The 22,481-nt window shown below is 41.0% G+C and overlaps 1 protein-coding gene across 8 annotated transcripts in view; it reads right to left on the bottom strand.

Moving 5' to 3' along the window:
• LOC139381119 (dedicator of cytokinesis 1) overlaps positions 1 to 22,481 on the bottom strand; it is a 547,069-nt gene that overhangs the window by 176,508 nt on the left and 348,080 nt on the right. The window lies entirely within an intron of this gene.

Genomic DNA, 22,481 nt, shown 5'->3' on the forward strand with positions numbered 1-22,481 from the left:
TATCACCACATCATTACTATGTTCCACCTCCACCCGACATATCACCACATCATCACTATGTTCCACCCTACATATCACCACGACATTACGATGTTCCACCCCCACCCTACATATCACCACATCATCACTATGTTCCACCCCACATATCACCACTATGTTCCACCCTACATATCACCACAACATTACTATGTTCCACCCTACATATCACCACATCATTACTATGGTCCACCCTACATATCACCACATCATCACTATGTTCCACCCTACATATCACCACATCATTACTATGTTCCACCCTACATATCACCACAACATTACTATGTTCCACCCTACATATCAACACATCATTACTATGTTCCACCCCACCCTACATATCACCACATCATTACTATGTTCCACCCTACATATCACCACATCATTACTATGTTCTACCCTACATATCACCACATCATTACTATGTTCCACCCTACATATCACCACATCATCACTATGTTCCACCCTACATATCACCACATCATCACTATGTTCCACCCTACATATCACCACTATGTTCCACCCTACATATCACCACAACATTACTATGTTCCACCCTACATATCACCACATCATTACTATGTTCCACCCTACATATCACCACATCATTACTATGTTCCACCCTACATATCACCACATCATTACTATGTTCCACCCTACATATCACCACATCATTACTATGTTCCACCCCCACCCTACATATCACCACATCATTACTATGTTCCACCCTACATATCACCACATCATTACTATGTTCCACCCTACAATACAGTATTCAGCCTATGGGCTACTACTACCTGCTATAGTATGATATGTGTTCAGCCTATAGGCTACTACATTATGATATGTGTTCAGCCTATATGCTGCTACCTGCTACAGTATGATATGTGTTCAGCCTATATGCTGCTACCTGCTACAGTGTGGATTGGGTGTGTTTGATCTCCCACGAAACTCCATTTTCTAGAATGTTGTCTATTTTAACAGGTTCAATGGAAAGGATTAGCGTGTTGGATGTGAAGGGATTCATATTTCAATTTGACCTGTGAATTACAAAATCACCAGCACAAAAGACTGAGAGAGTCCAAATGCCACAGATGAATTAAGTGATGTCAAGTGATATCCCTTTAATCTCAGGTAATGGGTTGTTTTTCTGTGTTTCTCCTTCAGCGTGAAACACAAGTCTCTAGCGGCATGACCTGTTGATCCGCTGTGAGACAGACAGATAATGGGAATGAACTGTCATCAGGGCTCACAGGAGACCCGGCTCACAGAGGTCGAGCCAGTGGGGGGGGGGGGGGGGGGGGGTAGATAACCACAGAGAATACTGTGTGTGTTGTCAGAGAACACCAGTCTGGATCAAACTGTGAGGAAGTGATTGAGAGAGAGAGACTGTGTTCACTCACATACTGTGATTCAAAACACATCCAGGAAGTAGACTAGAGAACACAGAATAAACACATTTTCACATCTCTTTGATGATGCCTCGGGTTTGACCTTCAATGTGAATTTGCGCTAGCTCAGCTCAGCCCATTAACAAAACAGAAAAAGGGTGTGGAGGGGGGGGGGCGTTGCCCACTGATCAGCCAAATGCTCATTATTGATTATAACAGAGACATCTGAACAGGCCCAATGGCCGCCGGCAGTGTCACTTGTTATCTTTTTTTGTGTGTACCAATGTGGACCCGCCCAACCCAACTAAAAGATGGTCCCGGCCCATCTGGAATTTGCCAGAATTGCCAGATGGCTAATCTGTATTTCCAGCCGGTTTTAGGAGTATAACTCTGTGTTTATCCACCTCAGGGAACATACACTGTGGTTCTTCCTTTAAACCTTTTGAGCTTCATGCCGTGATGGTTTTTGTGGTAGACGGTGGCAGATTGTGGTAAATTGCGTCATTCTGGTAACAGTGGCTGACGCTTAAATCACTACGCCATAGAATTCTGCGGCACACCTGAAAAAGCTGTGCATCTAACACGTCAGTCAGATGTTCCTGTACCGGCCCGAAAGGGTGTCTTCTCTCCAGTAGCTTATATAGAATAAGACCATGCACTGACTCACCCCACCTTAGTATACACACACACACACACACACACTTAAGTGGTAATGCCTAAGAAGCTGGTGTTTGGAGGATATACAGATCATTCGGAAAGTATTCAGACCCCTAGACTTTTTCCACATTTCGTTACTTTACAGCCTTATTCTAAAAATGGATTTAATAAAAAATGTTACTCCTCAATCTACACAATACCCCATAATGACAAGGCAAAAACAGTTTATAATTATTTGTCATTAAAAACAAGTATTAAAAAACAGAAATACCTTATTTACATAAGTATTCAGACCCTTTGGTATGAGACTCGAAATTGAGCTCAGGTGCATCCTGTTTCCATTGATCATCCTTGAGATGTTTCTACAACTTGATTGGAGTCGACCTGTTGTAAATTCAATTGATTGGACATGATATGGAAAGGCACACACCTGTCTATATAAGGTCCCACAGTTGACAGGGCACGTCAGAGAAAAACCAAGCCATGAGGTCGAAGGATTTGCACGTAGAGATCCGAGACAGGATTGTGTCGAGGTTCAGATCTGGGGAAAGATGCTTAAAAATTTCTGCAGCATTGAATGTCCCCAAGAACACAGTGGCCTCCATTATTCTTAAATGGAAGAAGTTTGGAACCACCAAGACTCTTCCTAGAGCCTGCCGCCCGGCCAAACTGAACAATCCGGGGAGAATGGCCTTGGTCAGGGAGGTTACCAAGAACCTGATGGTCACTTTGACAGAGCTCTAGAGTTCCTTTGTGGAGATGGGAGAACCTTCCAGAAGGATACCATCTCTGCAGTGATCCAACAATCAGGTAAAGGACTCTCAGACCATGAGAAACAAAATTATGTGGTGTATGAAACCTAGATTGAACTCCATGGCCTGAATGCCAAGTGTCACGTCTGGAGGAAACCTGGCACCATCCCAACGGTGAAGTATGGTGGTGGCAGCATCATGCTGTGGGGATGTTTTTCAGCAGCAGGGACTGGGAGACTAGTCAGGATCAAGGGATAGAGGAACAGAGCGATCTGTTCAGAGAGATCCTTGATGAAAACCTGCTCCAGAGCACTCAGGACCTCAGACTGGGGGAAGGTTCACCTTCCAACAGGACAAGGACCCTAAGCACACAGCCAACGTAGGAGTGGCTTTGCGACAAGTCTCTGAATATCCTTTAGTGGCCCAGCCAGAACCCGATCGAACATCTCTGAGGAAACATGACAATAGCTGTGCAGCAACACTCCCACATCCAACCTGACAGAGCTGGAGAGGATCTCTAGAGAAGAATATGAGAAACCCAAGAAGACTTTCGAGGCTGTAATCGTTGCCAAAGGTGCTTCAACAAAGTACTGAGTAAAGGGTCTGAATACTTATGTAAATGTGACATTTCAGTATTTTGTTTTACATAAACTTGAACACATTTCTAAAAACCCGTTTTTTTGCTTTGTCATTCTGGAGTATTGTGTGTAGATTGACGAGGGAGGGGGGGGGGGGGGGGGGGGGGGGGAAACAAGGTTATCCATTTTAGAATACTGCTTTAACATAAGAAAATGTTGAAAAAGTCAAGGGGTCTGTATTCTTTCTGAATGCACTGTATTGGCCTGGGTGTTGTTAGGCCCGAGACGAAGTATAACTGACATATTTTAATTATAAAAAAAAAAACGTTTTGCTGACGAATTTATTCATGTTATTTCTTCCTTCCACAAGATATTTAGGGTTGTTACACAAGCAGGCTGGTAATTTGTTCTATCGGTTTGTTAGCCGGTCTTTTTGTTCTGTATCTATGGACCCGACCCAGTCGTTCAGTCTTTTTGTTCTGTATCTGTGGACCCGAACCAGTCGTTCAGTCTTGTTGTTCTGTATCTGTGGACCCGACCCAGTCGTTCAGTCTTTTTGTTCTGTATCTATGGACCCGACCCAGTCGTTCAGTCTTTTTGTTCTGTATCTGTGGACCCGACCCAGTCGTTCAGTCTTTTTGTTCTGTATCTATGGACCCGACCCAGTCGTTCAGTCTTGTTGTTCTGTATCTATGGCGACCCAGTCGTTCAGTCTTTTTGTTCTGTATCTATGGACCCGACCCAGTCGTTCAGTCTTGTTGTTCTGTATCTGTGGACCCGACCCAGTCGTTCAGTCTTTTTGTTCTGTATCTATGGCGACCCAGTCGTTCAGTCTTGTTGTTCTGTATCTATGGCAACCCAGTCGTTCAGTCTGTTTGTTCTGTATCTGTGGACCCGACCCAGTCGTTCAGTCTTTTTGTTCTGTATCTATGGACCCGACCCAGTCGTTCAGTCTTTTTGTTCTGTATCTGTGGACCCGACCCAGTCGTTCAGTCTTTTTGTTCTGTATCTGTGGACCCGACCCAGTCGTTCAGTCTTGTTGTTCTGTATCTATGGACCCGACCCAGTCGTTCAGTCTTGTTGTTCTGTATCTATGGACCCGACCCAGTCGTTCAGTCTTTTTGTTCTGTATCTGTGGACCCGAACCAGTCGTTCAGTCTTTTTTGTTCTGTATCTATGGACCCGAACCAGTCGTTCAGTCTTTTTGTTCTGTATCTGTGGACCCGACCCAGTCGTTCAGTCTTTTTGTTCAGTATCTATCGACCCGACCCAGTCGTTCAGTCTTTTTGTTCAGTATCTATCGACCCGACCCAGTCGTTCAGTCTTGTTGTTCTGTATCTATGGACCCGACCCAGTCGTTCAGTCTTGTTGTTCTGTATCTATGGACCCGACCCAGTCGTTCAGTCTTTTTGTTCTGTATCTGTGGACCCGAACCAGTCGTTCAGTCTTTTTTGTTCTGTATCTATGGACCCGAACCAGTCGTTCAGTCTTTTTTGTTCTGTATCTTTGGACCCGAACCAGTCATTCAGTCTTTTTGTTCTGTATCTATGGACGTGACCTAGTCGTTCAGTCTTTTTGTTCTGTATCTATGGACGCGACCCAGTCGTTCAGTCTTTTTGTTCTGTATCTATGGACCCGAACCAGTTGTTCAGTCTTTTTGTTCTGTATCTGTGGACCCGAACCAGTCGTTCAGTCTTTTTGTTCTGTATCTGTTCTGTTCGCTCTAAATGTTCCATTGCCATACTGGCTGGCAACGTTCTTATCCCTTGCTAGCTAGCAAGCCGACTACGACTAATTTACAGTCACGTCAAGAAGCGCAAACAGAATAACAGCAAAGTAGCTGCATTTGCGTTTGTTGAAGCTGTTTTCTAGTGACGTTTATTTGGATACATCCATAACAATGAACTAATGAGGTGCGATTTCACCTGGAGTAGAAAATGTGCTCTCTCATCAGGACACTGTTGTTCAGAGGTGCTGGCCAACAACACAGCTAACACAATCACTTCAAACTGAAGCTGGAAACACTGCAAACTAGCTGCATTTCGTTTTGTTTCGGTTTCTTTGTATAAAATCCATAAAAAATGATGAATGATTTCGACTATCTGAGAAACGTTGCCTGTCTGTCGTCTGCCTCCCAACACTTCCACCACACGACACACCAACACCACTTCTGACACACCGACACAACTTCTGACACACCGACACCACTTCTGACACACCGACACCACTTCTGACACACCGACACCACTCACCACTTCTGACACACCAACACCACTTCTGACACACAGTAGTCAAGGCTCAAGGGCATTTTCCTTTCATACAATATTCATGCCTGAATGTTATCCAGGGCTAACCTGAATGTTATCCAGGGCTAACCTGAATGTTATCCAGGGCTAACCTGAATGTTATCCAGGGCTAACCTGAATGTTATCCAGGGCTAACCTGGATGTTATCCAGGGCTAACCTGGATGTTATCCAGGGCTAACCTGAATGTTATCCAGGGCTAACCTGCATGTTATCCAGGGCTAACCTGAATGTTATCCAGGGCTAACCTGAATGTTATCTAAGGCTAACCTGAATGTTATCCAGGGCTAACCTGAATGTTATCCAGGGCTAACCTGAACGTTATCCAGGGCTAACCTGGATGTTATCCAGGGCTAACCTGAATGTTATCTAAGGCTAACCTGAATGTTATCCAGGGCTAACCTGAATGTTATCCAGGGCTAACCTGAACATTATCCAGGGCTAACCTGGATGTTATCCAGGGCTAACCTGAATGTTATCTAAGGCTAACCTGAATGTTATCCAGGGCTAACCTGAATGTTATCCAGGGCTAACCTGCATGTTATCCAGGGCTAACCTGGATGTTATCCAGGGCTAACCTGAATGTTATCCAGGGCTAACCTGGATGTTATCTAAGGCTAACCTGAATGTTATCCAGGGCTAACCTGAATGTTATCCAGGGCTAACCTGAATGTTATCCAGGGCTAACCTGCATGTTATCCAGGGCTAACCTGGATGTTATCCAGGGCTAACCTGCATGTTATCCAGGGCTAACCTGAACCAGGGCTAACCTGAATGTTATCCAGGGCTAACCTGAATTTTATCCAGGGCTAACCTGAATGTTATTATCCAGGGCTAACCTGAATGTTATCCAGGGCTAACCTGAATGTTATCCAGGGCTAACCTGAATGTTATCAAGGGCTAACCTGAATGTTATCCAGGGCTAACCTGAATGTTATCCAGGGCTAACCTGAATGTTATCCAGGGCTAACCTGCATGTTATCCAGGGCTAACCTGGATGTTATCCAGGGCTAACCTGCATGTTATCCAGGGCTAACCTGAACCAGGGCTAACCTGAATGTTATCCAGGGCTAACCTGAATGTTATCCAGGGCTAACCTGAATGTTATTATCCAGGGCTAACCTGAATGTTATCCAGGGCTAACCTGAATGTTATCCAGGGCTAACCTGAATGTTATCCAGGGCTAACCTGAATGTTATCTAAGGCTAACCTGAATGTTATCCAGGGCTAACCTGAATGTTATCCAGGGCTAACCTGAATGTTATCCAGGGCTAACCTGCATGTTATCCAGGGCTAACCTGGATGTTATCCAGGGCTAACCTGCATGTTATCCAGGGCTAACCTGAACCAGGGCTAACCTGAATGTTATCCAGGGCTAACCTGAATGTTATCCAGGGCTAACCTGAATGTTATTATCCAGGGCTAACCTGAATGTTATCCAGGGCTAACCTGAATGTTATCCAGGGCTAACCTGAATGTTATCAAGGGCTAACCTGAATGTTATCCAGGGCTAACCTGAATGTTATTATCCAGGGCTAACCTGAATGTTATTATCCAGGGCTAACCTGAATGTTATCCAGGGCTAACCTGAATGTTATCCAGGGCTAACCTGGATGTTATCCAGGGCTAACCTGGATGTTATCCAGGGCTAACCTGAATGTTATCCAGGGCTAACCTGAATGTTATCCAGGGCTAACCTGAATGTTATCCAGGGCTAACCTGAATGTTATCCAGGGCTAACCTGAATGTTATCCAGGGCTAACCTGGATGTTATCCAGGGCTAACCTGAATGTTATCCAGGGCTAACCTGAATGTTATCCAGGGCTAACCTGAATGTTATCCAGGGCTAACCTGAATGTTATCCAGGGCTAACCTGGATGTTATCCAGGGCTAACCTGGATGTTATCCAGGGCTAACCTGAATGTTATCCAGGGCTAACCTGCATGTTATCCAGGGCTAACCTGAATGTTATCCAGGGCTAACCTGAATGTTATCTAAGGCTAACCTGAATGTTATCCAGGGCTAACCTGAATGTTATCCAGGGCTAACCTGAACGTTATCCAGGGCTAACCTGGATGTTATCCAGGGCTAACCTGAATGTTATCTAAGGCTAACCTGAATGTTATCCAGGGCTAACCTGAATGTTATCCAGGGCTAACCTGAACATTATCCAGGGCTAACCTGGATGTTATCCAGGGCTAACCTGAATGTTATCTAAGGCTAACCTGAATGTTATCCAGGGCTAACCTGAATGTTATCCAGGGCTAACCTGCATGTTATCCAGGGCTAACCTGGATGTTATCCAGGGCTAACCTGAATGTTATCCAGGGCTAACCTGGATGTTATCTAAGGCTAACCTGAATGTTATCCAGGGCTAACCTGAATGTTATCCAGGGCTAACCTGAATGTTATCCAGGGCTAACCTGCATGTTATCCAGGGCTAACCTGGATGTTATCCAGGGCTAACCTGCATGTTATCCAGGGCTAACCTGAACCAGGGCTAACCTGAATGTTATCCAGGGCTAACCTGAATGTTATCCAGGGCTAACCTGAATGTTATTATCCAGGGCTAACCTGAATGTTATCCAGGGCTAACCTGAATGTTATCCAGGGCTAACCTGAATGTTATCAAGGGCTAACCTGAATGTTATCCAGGGCTAACCTGAATGTTATTATCCAGGGCTAACCTGAATGTTATTATCCAGGGCTAACCTGAATGTTATCCAGGGCTAACCTGAATGTTATCCAGGGCTAACCTGGATGTTATCCAGGGCTAACCTGAATGTTATCCAGGGCTAACCTGAATGTTATCCAGGGCTAACCTGAATGTTATCCAGGGCTAACCTGCATGTTATCCAGGGCTAACCTGAATGTTATCCAGGGCTAACCTGCATGTTATCCAGGGCTAACCTGAATGTTATCCAGGGCTAACCTGGATGTTATCCAGGGCTAACCTGAATGTTATCCAGGGCTAACCTGAATGTTATCCAGGGCTAACCTGAATGTTATCCAGGGCTAACCTGGATGTTATCCAGGGCTAACCTGAATGTTATCCAGGGCTAACCTGAAAGTTATCCAGGGCTAACCTGAATGTTATCCAGGGCTAACCTGAATGTTATCTAAGGCTAACCTGAATGTTATCTAAGGCTAACCTGAATGTTATCCAGGGCTAACCTGAATGTTATCCAGGGCTAACCTGAATGTTATCCAGGGCTAACCTGCATGTTATCCAGGGCTAACCTGAATGTTATCCAGGGCTAACCTGAATGTTATCCAGGGCTAACCTGAATGTTATCCAGGGCTAACCTGAATGTTATCTAAGGCTAACCTGAATGTTATCCAGGGCTAACCTGAACGTTATCCAGGGCTAACCTGAATGTTATCCAGGGCTAACCTGAATGTTATCCAGGGCTAACCTGAATGTTATCTAAGGCTAACCTGAATGTTATCCAGGGCTAACCTGAATGTTATCCAGGGCTAACCTGAATGTTATCCAGGGCTAACCTGAATGTTATCTAAGGCTAACCTGAATGTTATCCAGGGCTAACCTGAATGTTATCCAGGGCTAACCTGAATGTTATCCAGGGCTAACCTGCATGTTATCCAGGGCTAACCTGAATGTTATCCAGGGCTAACCTGAATGTTATCCAGGGCTAACCTGAATGTTATCTAAGGCTAACCTGAATGTTATCCAGGGCTAACCTGAATGTTATCCAGGGCTAACCTGAACGTTATCCAGGGCTAACCTGAATGTTATCCAGGGCTAACCTGAATGTTATCCAGGGCTAACCTGAATGTTATCTAAGGCTAACCTGAATGTTATCCAGGGCTAACCTGAATGTTATCCAGGGCTAACCTGAATGTTATCCAGGGCTAACCTGAATGTTATCTAAGGCTAACCTGAATGTTATCCAGGGCTAACCTGAATGTTATCCAGGGCTAACCTGAACGTTATCCAGGGCTAACCTGAATGTTATCCAGGGCTAACCTGAATGTTATCCAGGGCTAACCTGAATGTTATCTAAGGCTAACCTGAATGTTATCCAGGGCTAACCTGAATGTTATCCAGGGCTAACCTGAATGTTATCCAGGGCTAACCTGAATGTTATCCAGGGCTAACCTGAATGTTATCCAGGGCTAACCTGAACGTTATCCAGGGCTAACCTGGATGTTATCCAGGGCTAACCTGCATGTTATCCAGGGCTAACCTGAACCAGGGCTAACCTGAATGTTATCCAGGGCTAACCTGAATGTTATTATCCAGGGCTAACCTGAATGTTATCCAGGGCTAACCTGAATGTTATCCAGGGCTAACCTGAATGTTATCTAAGGCTAACCTGAATGTTATCCAGGGCTAACCTGAATGTTATCCAGGGCTAACCTGAATGTTATCCAGGGCTAACCTGAACCAGGGCTAACCTGAATGTTATCCAGGGCTAACCTGAATGTTATCCAGGGCTAACCTGAATGTTATCCAGGGCTAACCTGAATGTTATCCAGGGCTAACCTGGATGTTATCTAAGGCTAACCTGAATGTTATCCAGGGCTAGCCTGAATGTTATCCAGGGCTAACCTGAATGTTATCTAAGGCTAACCTGAACGTTATCCAGGGCTGACCTGAATGTTATCCAGGGCTAACCTGAATGTTATCCAGGGCTAACCTGAATGTTATCCAGGGCTAACCTGAATGTTATCCAGGGCTAACCTGAATGTTATCCAGGGCTAACCTGAATGTTATCTAAGGCTAACCTGAATGTTATCCAGGGCTAACCTGAATGTTATCCAGGGCTAACCTGAATGTTATCCAGGGCTAACCTGGATGTTATCCAGGGCTAACCTGAGCGTTATCCAGGGCTAACCTGGATGTTATCCAGGGCTAACCTGAGCGTACTACATATCAGGTGTCCACTTAGTCATTAAGCACAAAGTGTTTCAGAGCCCCTCCTGAAACCCTTCAGATGTTCATGTCTCTATCTTTACCCTCGGTGGTGGAGACTCCTGAAACACCCCCAACCCCCATGTCTCCATCTTTACCCTCAGTGGTGGAGACTCCTGAAACACCCCCAACCCCCATGTCTCCATCTTTACCCTCGGTGGTGGAGACTCCTGAAACACCCCCAACCCCCATGTCTCCATCTTTACCCTCAGTGGTGGAGACTCCTGAAACACCCCCAACCCCCATGTCTCCATCTTTACCCTCAGTGGTGGAGACTCCTGAAACACCCCCAACCCCTCCATGTCTCCATCTTTACCCTCGGTGGTGGAGACTCATGAAACACCCCCAACCCCCATGTCTCCATCTTTACCCTCGGTGGTGGAGACTCCTGAAACACCCCCAACCCCCATGTCTCTATCTTTACCCTCGGTGATGGAGACTCCTGAACCCCCCCTCCCCCCTCCCTCTAGCACTCATCCAGCAGCCCGTGACCACATTACTAAAGCCCAGTCTGCCTGAGCTGAGCTGGGTCTCCCTCTCCTCCTCTTCCCGACTCCACACCTCAGTCAATTTTCTGCAGCTGTGAACATGCCAATATAGATGATGGGCTCGGCGCCGGCCGGGGTAAATGGTAAAGTATGTTTTATCCATTGCACCTGTCCACTGAGAAATATTACTGCTTTATATTGGATGTCTACCTGGATGGATGCCCACAGCAGTCCCCTGGACCGGACAGGTCAACTAAACTGTGCAGTTTACACCTAGTCAGCATGTCCAAATCAAATCACACTTTATTATTTTGATATGTTGACTGCACTGTTGAGAGGAGCGCTCCCAAGTATTCATGTCATTGTAGCCGGGCATAAACCGGTATAAACATGCTGACTTGTGAGCTCTCCTCTCAACAGTGCAGGGAAAACATCAACATCATAGTAACGGAAACAATAAGGCAAAAATGTTTTTTTTAAAGAGCTGTAAATGTTCATGTTGTGATGTCATCATGACCCTGATGTTAATGTTGTGATGTCATCATGACCCTGGTGTTAATGTTGTGATGTCATCATGACCCTGGTGTTAATGTTGTGATGTCATCATGACCCTGATGTTAATGTTGTGATGTCATCATGACCCTGATGTTAATGTTGTGATGTCATCATGACCCTGGTGTTAATGTTGTGACCCTGATGTTAATGTTGTGATGTCATCATGACCCTGGTGTTAATGTTGTGACCCTGATGTTAATGTTGTGATGTCATCATGACCCTGATGTTAATGTTGTGATGTCATCATGACCCTGGTGTTAATGTTGTGACCCTGATGTTAATGTTGTGACCCTGATGTTAATGTTGTGATGTCGTTGTGACCCTGATGTTAATGTTGTGATGTCATCATGACCCTGATGTTAATGATCAGCTGATAGTGCTGTCATCATGACCCTGATGTTAATGTTGTGACCCTGATGTTAATGTTGTGATGTCATCATGACCCTGATGTTAATGATCAGCTGATAGTGATGTCATCATGACCCTGATGTTAATGTTGTGATGTCATCATGACCCTGATGTTAATGATCAGCTGATAGTGATGTCATCATGGCCCTGATGTTAATGATCAGCTGATAGTGGTGTCATCATGAACCTGACGTTGTGATGGTTGTTGCTCAATATGCAATAAGAGAGAGAGACAGTCTCTCTGCAGTAGGTCTATAATAATGACTGGATACAACACTAGACTACAGAGAGAGACAGTCTCTCTGCAGTAGGTCTATAATAATGACTGAGTACAGAGAGAGACAGTCTCTCTGCAGTAGGTCTATAATAATGACTGAATACAACACTAGACTACAGAGAGAGACAGTCTCTCTGCAGTAGGTCTATAAGTGTGCTAATGTATAGATAATGGAGTCATATGGAGTCCAGACATGTATCAGATGATGTACAGAGAGACATAGGGTTCCACTGCTCGATAAACCATTAAAGAAATGTAATAAAACACTGTAAACATTGTTTATCCAGCAGAGTCCCCTCAATCACAGTAACCGTCTCCTTATGCAGTAATTTATCCTATCATTTCCAGGAGAAGACCTACTTATATTGTCTTGGAATGACTAACGAGAATACAATACGCACACACACACACGCACGCACGCGCGCACGCGCACACACACACACACACACACACACACAAACAAACAAACAAACAAACAAACAAGCTCTGCTGGCTTCCTACACCTATCAAGGTGAAGCAGCTCTGCTGGCTTCCTACACCTATCAAGGTGAAGCAGCTCTGCTGGCTTCCTACACCTGTCAAGGTGAAGCAGCTCCGCTGGCTTCCTACACCTGTCAAGGTGAAGCAGCTCTGATGCTCTGCTGGCTTCCTACACCTGTGCTGGCCTTGGTAGCTCCATTATGATATATAGTGCCCTCTGTATTTATTTGGAAAGGGATTTTTTTATTTATTATTTTGGCTCTATACTCCAAAAGTTAGACGCACAAATATCATACCCTCCAAAAATGCTAACCTCCCCTGTTATTGTAATGGTGAGAGGTTAGCATGTTTTAGGGCTATGATATAAAATGCTAACCTCCCCTGTTATTGTAATGGTGAGAGGTTAGCATGTTTTAGGGGCTATGATATAAAATGCTAACATCCCCTGTTATTGTAATGGTGAGAGGTTAGCATGTTTTAGGGCTATGATATAAAATGCTAACCTCCCCTGTTATTGTAATGGTGAGAGGTTAGCATGTTTTAGGGGCTATGATATAAAATGCTAACATCCCCTGTTATTGTAATGGTGAGAGGTTAGCATGTTTTAGGGGTATGATATAAAATGCTAACCTCCCCTGTTATTGTAATGGTGAGAGGTTAGCATGTTTTAGGGGTATGATATAAAATGCTAACCTCCCCTGTTATTGTAATGGTGAGAGGTTAGCATGTTTTAGGGGCTATGATATAAAATGCTAACATCCCCTGTTATTGTAATGGTGAGAGGTTAGCATGTTTTAGGGGTATGATATAAAATGCTAACCTCCCCTGTTATTGTAATGGTGAGAGGTTAGCATGTTTTAGGGCTATGATATAAAATGCTAACCTCCCCTGTTATTGTAATGGTGAGAGGTTAGCATTTTTTAGGGGCTATGATATAAAATGCTAACATCCCCTGTTATTGTAATGGTGAGAGGTTAGCATGTTTTAGGGCTATGATATAAAATGCTAACCTCCCCTGTTATTGTAATGGTGAGAGGTTAGCATGTTTTAGGGGCTATGATATAAAATGCTAACATCCCCTGTTATTGTAATGGTGAGAGGTTAGCATGTTTTAGGGGTATGATATAAAATGCTAACCTCCCCTGTTATTGTAATGGTGAGAGGTTAGCATGTTTTAGGGGTATGATATAAAATGCTAACCTCCCCTGTTATTGTAATGGTGAGAGGTTAGCATGTTTCGGGGGTATGAAATAAAATGCTAACCTCCCCTGTTATTGTAATGGTGAGAGGTTAGCATGTTTTAGGGGTATGATATAAAATGCTAACCTCCCCTGTTATTGTAATGGTGAGAGGTTAGCATGTTTTAGGGGTATGATATAACATGCTAACCTCCCCTGTTATTGTAATGGTGAGAGGTTAGCATGTTTTAGGGGTATGATATACAATGCTAACCTCCCCTGTTATTGTAATGGTGAGAGGTTAGCATGTTTTAGGGGCTATGATATAAAATGCTAACATCCCCTGTTATTGTAATGGTGAGAGGTTAGCATGTTTTAGGGGTATGATATAAAATGCTAACCTCCCCTGTTATTGTAATGGTGAGAGGTTAGCATGTTTTAGGGGTATGATATAACATGCTAACCTCCCCTGTTATTGTAATGGTGAGAGGTTAGCATGTTTTAGGGGTATGATATAACATGCTAACCTCCCCTGTTATTGTAATGGTGAGAGGTTAGCATGTTTTAGGGGTATGATATACAATGCTAACCTCCCCTGTTATTGTAATGGTGAGAGGTTAGCATGTTTTAGGGGCTATGATATAACATGCTAACCTCCCCTGTTATTGTAATGGTGAGAGGTTAGCATGTTTTAGGGGTATGATATAACATGCTAACCTCCCCTGTTATTGTAATGGTGAGAGGTTAGCATGTTTTAGGGGTACAAAATAAAATGCTAACCTCCCCTGTTATTGTAATGGTGAGAGGTTAGCATGTTTTAGGGCTATGATATAAAATGCTAACCTCCCCTGATATTGTAATGGTGAGAGGTTAGCATGTTTTAGGGGTAAGATATAAAATGCTAACCTCCCTTGTTATTGTAATGGTGAGAGGTTAGCATGTTTTAGGGTTGTGATATAAAATGCTAACCTCCCCTGTTATTGTAATGGTGAGAGGTTAGCATGTTTTAGGGGTATGATATAACATGCTAACCTCCCCTGTTATTGTAATGGTGAGAGGTTAGCATGTTTTAGGGGTATGATATAAAATGCTAACCTCCCCTGTTATTGTAATGGTGAGGTGTTAGCATGTTTTATGGGTATGATATTTGTGCATCTGTAACATCATTATTCACGATTCAATCAGGATTATCCGTAATCACGGTAGCATCCACACTCATGTAGAAGTGTTTAAAAACATGTTCAATTCCTATTTACAATAAAACTGACTACAAAATGACACGATGCATTATTTACCATTAATATCTAATAGGCACAAAATAATCTAAAACACACCCAAAACAAACAGCAAATGCATCCAACATATTTGTACAGTCAAAGGGCTGGATATAGTCATTGCGTGCTATAAATATGGGACCAAATACTTAACTTTTTACTCCATTAATAATACAGAAGTAATTTTTTCCCACAATACTTTGGGGGAGACGACACACAGAAAGTGCTGTAATTGAAAACGGTTCACCCCGGCATGGATGAAAGCGACATCAAATAAAAGCTGACAGTCTGAACGCTCATAATCACGGTTGGATATAAAAATCCAACCTGTTTGGAGTGTAGAGACAGACATAAGGAGAGAAAATGCTGTCTCAATAATTACAGAGGAACACTGTAACTAAGACAATCAAACGGCAGAGAGAGAGAGACCACTGCTTTACAACACCGGAGCAACAAAACACGACTACACAAGTTAATGACTGGTAGATTTTATAGGGCTCTCTGAACATAACAGGAAAGTAGTGTTTGTCAACTTGAGGATGTTTTCTCCATCAAAATGTCTTAGATGTTCAGGAAACAGAAGGCAGTCTAATCATAATATATGTTGACTTCCTGTAGTCATTATATGTTGACTTCCTGTAGTCATTATATGTTGACTTCCTGTAGTCATTATATGTTGTCTTCCTGTAGTCATTATATGTTGACTTCCTGTAGTCATTATATGTTGACTTCCTGTAGTCATTATATGTTGACTTCCTGTAGTCATTATATGTTGACTTCCTGTAGTCATTATACATCACACTATATGGACAGCTCCCTGTCAACACACTCTCTGTTGATAAGCAAACGCTTGATAAGGTTATGGTTAGGGTTAGAATAAGGGTTAGGGTAAGGGTTACGGTTAGGGTTAGGGTTAAGTTTAGGGTTAGGATAAGGGTTAGGTTAAGGGTTAAGTTTAGGGTTCAGATAAGGAATTAAGGTTAGGGTTAGGATAAGGGTCAGGGTAAGGGTTAAATTTAGGGTTAGGATAAGGGTTAGGGTTAGGGTTAAGTTTAGGGTTCGGATAAGGGATTAAGGTTAGGGTTAGGATAAGTGTTAAGGGTTAAGTTTAGGGTTAAGATAAGGGTTAGGGTAAGGGTTAATATAAAGGTTAGGGTAAGGGTTAAGATTAGGGTTAGGATAAGGGTTAGGGTTACGTTTAGGGTTAAGTAAAGGGTTAAGATAAGGGTTAAGATAAGGGTAAGGGTTAGGGTTAGGGTAAGGGTTAAGATAAGGGTTAAGATGAGGGTTAAGATAAGGATAGGGTTAAGATAAGGGTTAAGATCATTTAAATATAAAGTTGGCTTCTGCAAACAGTGACAAAAATGCATCGTGGATAATTTGGTTTATCTTCAACTTTTAAACGAAGTACAGAAAAGACCTCCACTTCCTATGAATGTGTGTTGATGAGGTACATTGATACACTAATAGACATCGCTGTGATAAATATGATCCATCAAATTGAGACAGTATTCACCTCATTACTACAGATTGATGGGGGAACTAGTACACATTACCCTGAGATACGGGCTACTGCAGAGAACCCAGAGAGGATGATACCTTGCATAGGAAACCTCTTCTACAAACTGTCTACGCTTCGACAGCCCTCAACTTCAGCACAAAGTTGTTATAGGGTGATACACACACACACACACACACACACACACACAAACACACCGAAACACACACACAAACAAACACACCGAAACACACGCACACACAAACACACACAAACTAGCATGAATGCTAATGCCATGGAGTTATCAGTGCATCGTATTTCTTGCTAATTGGGTTCAGAGAGCGTTCCCTGATAATAATCTGGATTATGCTAGCTGCTAGCACGGATAGGTGCCTGCGGTACTGCTCTGAGGCTCACAGATAAGCCAAGGTCACAATCCTTCATTACCAATTTAGATTGGTGTTTATTTTCCACAGCTTCTGATATGGATGGGTAATTGATTTAGTTCTCATCAACTTGTTTGTTGCCCAAATCCTTTTCCACGTCTCAGCGTCGCTTTTTGGATACTACTACAACTGTTTACCTAGTCCAGTAAATCATTAAATACTACTACCACTGTTTACCTCGTCTAGTAAATCATTAAAGACTACTACCACTGTTTACCTCGTCTAGTAAATCATTAAAGACTACTACCACTGTTTACCTCGTCTAGTAAATCATTAAAGACTACTACCACTGTTTACCTAGTCCAGTAAATCATTAAAGACTACTACCACTGTTTACCTAGTCCAGTAAATCATTAAATACTACTACCACTGTTTACCTCGTCTAGTAAATCATTAAAGACTACTACCACTGTTTACCTAGTCCAGTAAATCATTAAAGACTACTACCACTGTTTACCTAGTCCAGTAAATCATTAAAGACTACTACCACTGTTTACCTAGTCCAGTAAATCATTAAAGACTACTACAACTGTTTACCTAGTCTAGTAAATCATTAAAGACTACTACCACTGTTTACCTAGTCCAGTAAATCATTAAATACTACTACAACTGTTTACCTAGTCCAGTAAATCATTAAATACTACTACCACTGTTTACCTAGTCCAGTAAATCATTAAATACTACTACCACTGTTTACCTAGTCCAGTAAATCATTAAAGACTACTACCACTGTTTACCTAGTCCAGTAAATCATTAAAGACTACTACCACTGTTTACCTAGTCCAGTAAATCATTAAAGACTACTACCACTGTTTACCTAGTCCAGTAAATCATTAAATACTACTACCACTGTTTACCTAGTCCAGTAAATCATTAAAGACTACTACCACTGTTTATCTAGTCCAGTAAATCATTAAATACTACTACCACTGTTTACCTAGTCTAGTAAATCATTACATCATTAAATACTACTACCACTGTTTACCTAGTCCAGTAAATCATTAAATACTACTACCACTGTTTACCTAGTCCAGTAAATCATTAAAGACTACTACCACTGTTTACCTAGTCCAGTAAATCATTAAATACTACTACCACTGTTTACCTAGTCCAGTAAATCATTAAATACTACTACCACTGTTTACCTAGTCCAGTAAATCATTAAATACTACTACCACTGTTTACCTAGTCTAGTAAATCATTAAATCATTAAAGACTACTACCACTGTTTACCTAGTCTAGTAAATCATTAAATACTACTACCACTGTTTACCTAGTCCAGTAAATCATTAAATACTACTACCACTGTTTACCTAGTCCAGTAAATCATTAAATACTACTACCACTGTTTACCTAGTCCAGTAAATCATTACATACTACTACCACTGTTTACCTAGTCCAGTAAATCATTAAAGACTACTACCACTGTTTACCTAGTCTAGTAAATCATTAAATACTACTACCACTGTTTACCTAGTCCAGTAAATCATTAAAGACTACTACCACTGTTTACCTAGTCCAGTAAATCATTAAAGACTACTACCACTGTTTACCTAGTCCAGTAAATCATTAAAGACTACTACCACTGTTTACCTAGTCCAGTAAATCATTAAATACTACTACCACTGTTTACCTAGTCCAGTAAATCATTAAAGACTACTACCACTGTTTATCTAGTCCAGTAAATCATTAAATACTACTACCACTGTTTACCTAGTCTAGTAAATCATTACATCATTAAATACTACTACCACTGTTTACCTAGTCCAGTAAATCATTAAATACTACTACCACTGTTTACCTAGTCCAGTAAATCATTAAAGACTACTACCACTGTTTACCTAGTCCAGTAAATCATTAAATACTACTACCACTGTTTACCTAGTCCAGTAAATCATTAAATACTACTACCACTGTTTACCTAGTCCAGTAAATCATTAAATACTACTACCACTGTTTACCTAGTCTAGTAAATCATTAAATCATTAAAGACTACTACCACTGTTTACCTAGTCTAGTAAATCATTAAATACTACTACCACTGTTTACCTAGTCCAGTAAATCATTAAATACTACTACCACTGTTTACCTAGTCCAGTAAATCATTAAATACTACTACCACTGTTTACCTAGTCCAGTAAATCATTACATACTACTACCACTGTTTACCTAGTCCAGTAAATCATTAAAGACTACTACCACTGTTTACCTAGTCTAGTAAATCATTAAATACTACTACCACTGTTTACCTAGTCCAGTAAATCATTAAATACTACTACCACTGTTTACCTAGTCTAGTAAATCATTAAATACTACTACCACTGTTTACCTAGTCCAGTAAATCATTAAAGACTACTACCACTGTTTACCTAGTCCAGTAAATCATTAAATACTACTACCACTGTTTACCTAGTCCAGTAAATCATTAAATACTACTACCACTGTTTACCTAGTCCAGTAAATCATTAAATACTACTACCACTGTTTACCTATTCCAGGAAATCATTACATCATTAAAGACTACTACCACTGTTTACCTAGTCCAGTAAATCATTAAATACTACTACCACTGTTTACCTAGTCCAGTAAATCATTACATCATTAAAGACTACTACCACTGTTTACCTAGTCCAGTAAATCATTAAATACTACTACCACTGTTTACCTAGTCTAATAAATCATTAAATACTACTACCACTGTTTACCTAGTCCAGTAAATCATTAGACTACTACCACTGTTTACCTAGTCCAGTAAATCATTACATACTACTACCACTGTTTACCTAGTCCAGTAAATCATTACATCATTAAAGACTACTACCACTGTTTACCTAGTCCAGTAAATCATTAAATACTACTACCACTGTTTACCTAGTCTAATAAATCATTAAATACTACTACCACTGTTTACCTAGTCCAGTAAATCATTAGACTACTACCACTGTTTACCTAGTCCAGTAAATCATTACATACTACTACCACTGTTTACCTAGTCCAGTAAATCATTACATCATTAAAGACTACTACCACTGTTTACCTAGTCCAGTAAATCATTAAATACTACTACCACTGTTTACCTAGTCCAGTAAATCATTAAAGACTACTACCACTGTTTACCTAGTCCAGTAAATCATTAAAGACTACTACCACTGTTTACCTAGTCCAGTAAATCATTAAAGACTACTACCACTGTTTACCTAGTCCAGTAAATCATTAAATACTACTACCACTGTTTACCTAGTCCAGTAAATCATTAAAGACTACTACCACTGTTTATCTAGTCCAGTAAATCATTAAATACTACTACCACTGTTTACCTAGTCTAGTAAATCATTACATCATTAAATACTACTACCACTGTTTACCTAGTCCAGTAAATCATTAAATACTACTACCACTGTTTACCTAGTCCAGTAAATCATTAAAGACTACTACCACTGTTTACCTAGTCCAGTAAATCATTAAATACTACTACCACTGTTTACCTAGTCCAGTAAATCATTAAATACTACTACCACTGTTTACCTAGTCCAGTAAATCATTAAATACTACTACCACTGTTTACCTAGTCTAGTAAATCATTAAATCATTAAAGACTACTACCACTGTTTACCTAGTCTAGTAAATCATTAAATACTACTACCACTGTTTACCTAGTCCAGTAAATCATTAAATACTACTACCACTGTTTACCTAGTCCAGTAAATCATTAAATACTACTACCACTGTTTACCTAGTCCAGTAAATCATTACATACTACTACCACTGTTTACCTAGTCCAGTAAATCATTAAAGACTACTACCACTGTTTACCTAGTCTAGTAAATCATTAAATACTACTACCACTGTTTACCTAGTCCAGTAAATCATTAAAGACTACTACCACTGTTTACCTAGTCCAGTAAATCATTAAAGACTACTACCACTGTTTACCTAGTCCAGTAAATCATTAAAGACTACTACCACTGTTTACCTAGTCCAGTAAATCATTAAATACTACTACCACTGTTTACCTAGTCCAGTAAATCATTAAAGACTACTACCACTGTTTATCTAGTCCAGTAAATCATTAAATACTACTACCACTGTTTACCTAGTCTAGTAAATCATTACATCATTAAATACTACTACCACTGTTTACCTAGTCCAGTAAATCATTAAATACTACTACCACTGTTTACCTAGTCCAGTAAATCATTAAAGACTACTACCACTGTTTACCTAGTCCAGTAAATCATTAAATACTACTACCACTGTTTACCTAGTCCAGTAAATCATTAAATACTACTACCACTGTTTACCTAGTCCAGTAAATCATTAAATACTACTACCACTGTTTACCTAGTCTAGTAAATCATTAAATCATTAAAGACTACTACCACTGTTTACCTAGTCTAGTAAATCATTAAATACTACTACCACTGTTTACCTAGTCCAGTAAATCATTAAATACTACTACCACTGTTTACCTAGTCCAGTAAATCATTAAATACTACTACCACTGTTTACCTAGTCCAGTAAATCATTACATACTACTACCACTGTTTACCTAGTCCAGTAAATCATTAAAGACTACTACCACTGTTTACCTAGTCTAGTAAATCATTAAATACTACTACCACTGTTTACCTAGTCCAGTAAATCATTAAATACTACTACCACTGTTTACCTAGTCTAGTAAATCATTAAATACTACTACCACTGTTTACCTAGTCCAGTAAATCATTAAAGACTACTACCACTGTTTACCTAGTCCAGTAAATCATTAAATACTACTACCACTGTTTACCTAGTCCAGTAAATCATTAAATACTACTACCACTGTTTACCTAGTCCAGTAAATCATTAAATACTACTACCACTGTTTACCTATTCCAGGAAATCATTACATCATTAAAGACTACTACCACTGTTTACCTAGTCCAGTAAATCATTAAATACTACTACCACTGTTTACCTAGTCCAGTAAATCATTACATCATTAAAGACTACTACCACTGTTTACCTAGTCCAGTAAATCATTAAATACTACTACCACTGTTTACCTAGTCTAATAAATCATTAAATACTACTACCACTGTTTACCTAGTCCAGTAAATCATTAGACTACTACCACTGTTTACCTAGTCCAGTAAATCATTACATACTACTACCACTGTTTACCTAGTCCAGTAAATCATTACATCATTAAATACTACTACCACTGTTTACCTAGTCCAGTAAATC

Source organism: Oncorhynchus clarkii, chromosome 23, assembly GCF_045791955.1.
Source record: "Oncorhynchus clarkii lewisi isolate Uvic-CL-2024 chromosome 23, UVic_Ocla_1.0, whole genome shotgun sequence".
Lineage (NCBI taxonomy): Eukaryota > Metazoa > Chordata > Actinopteri > Salmoniformes > Salmonidae > Oncorhynchus > Oncorhynchus clarkii.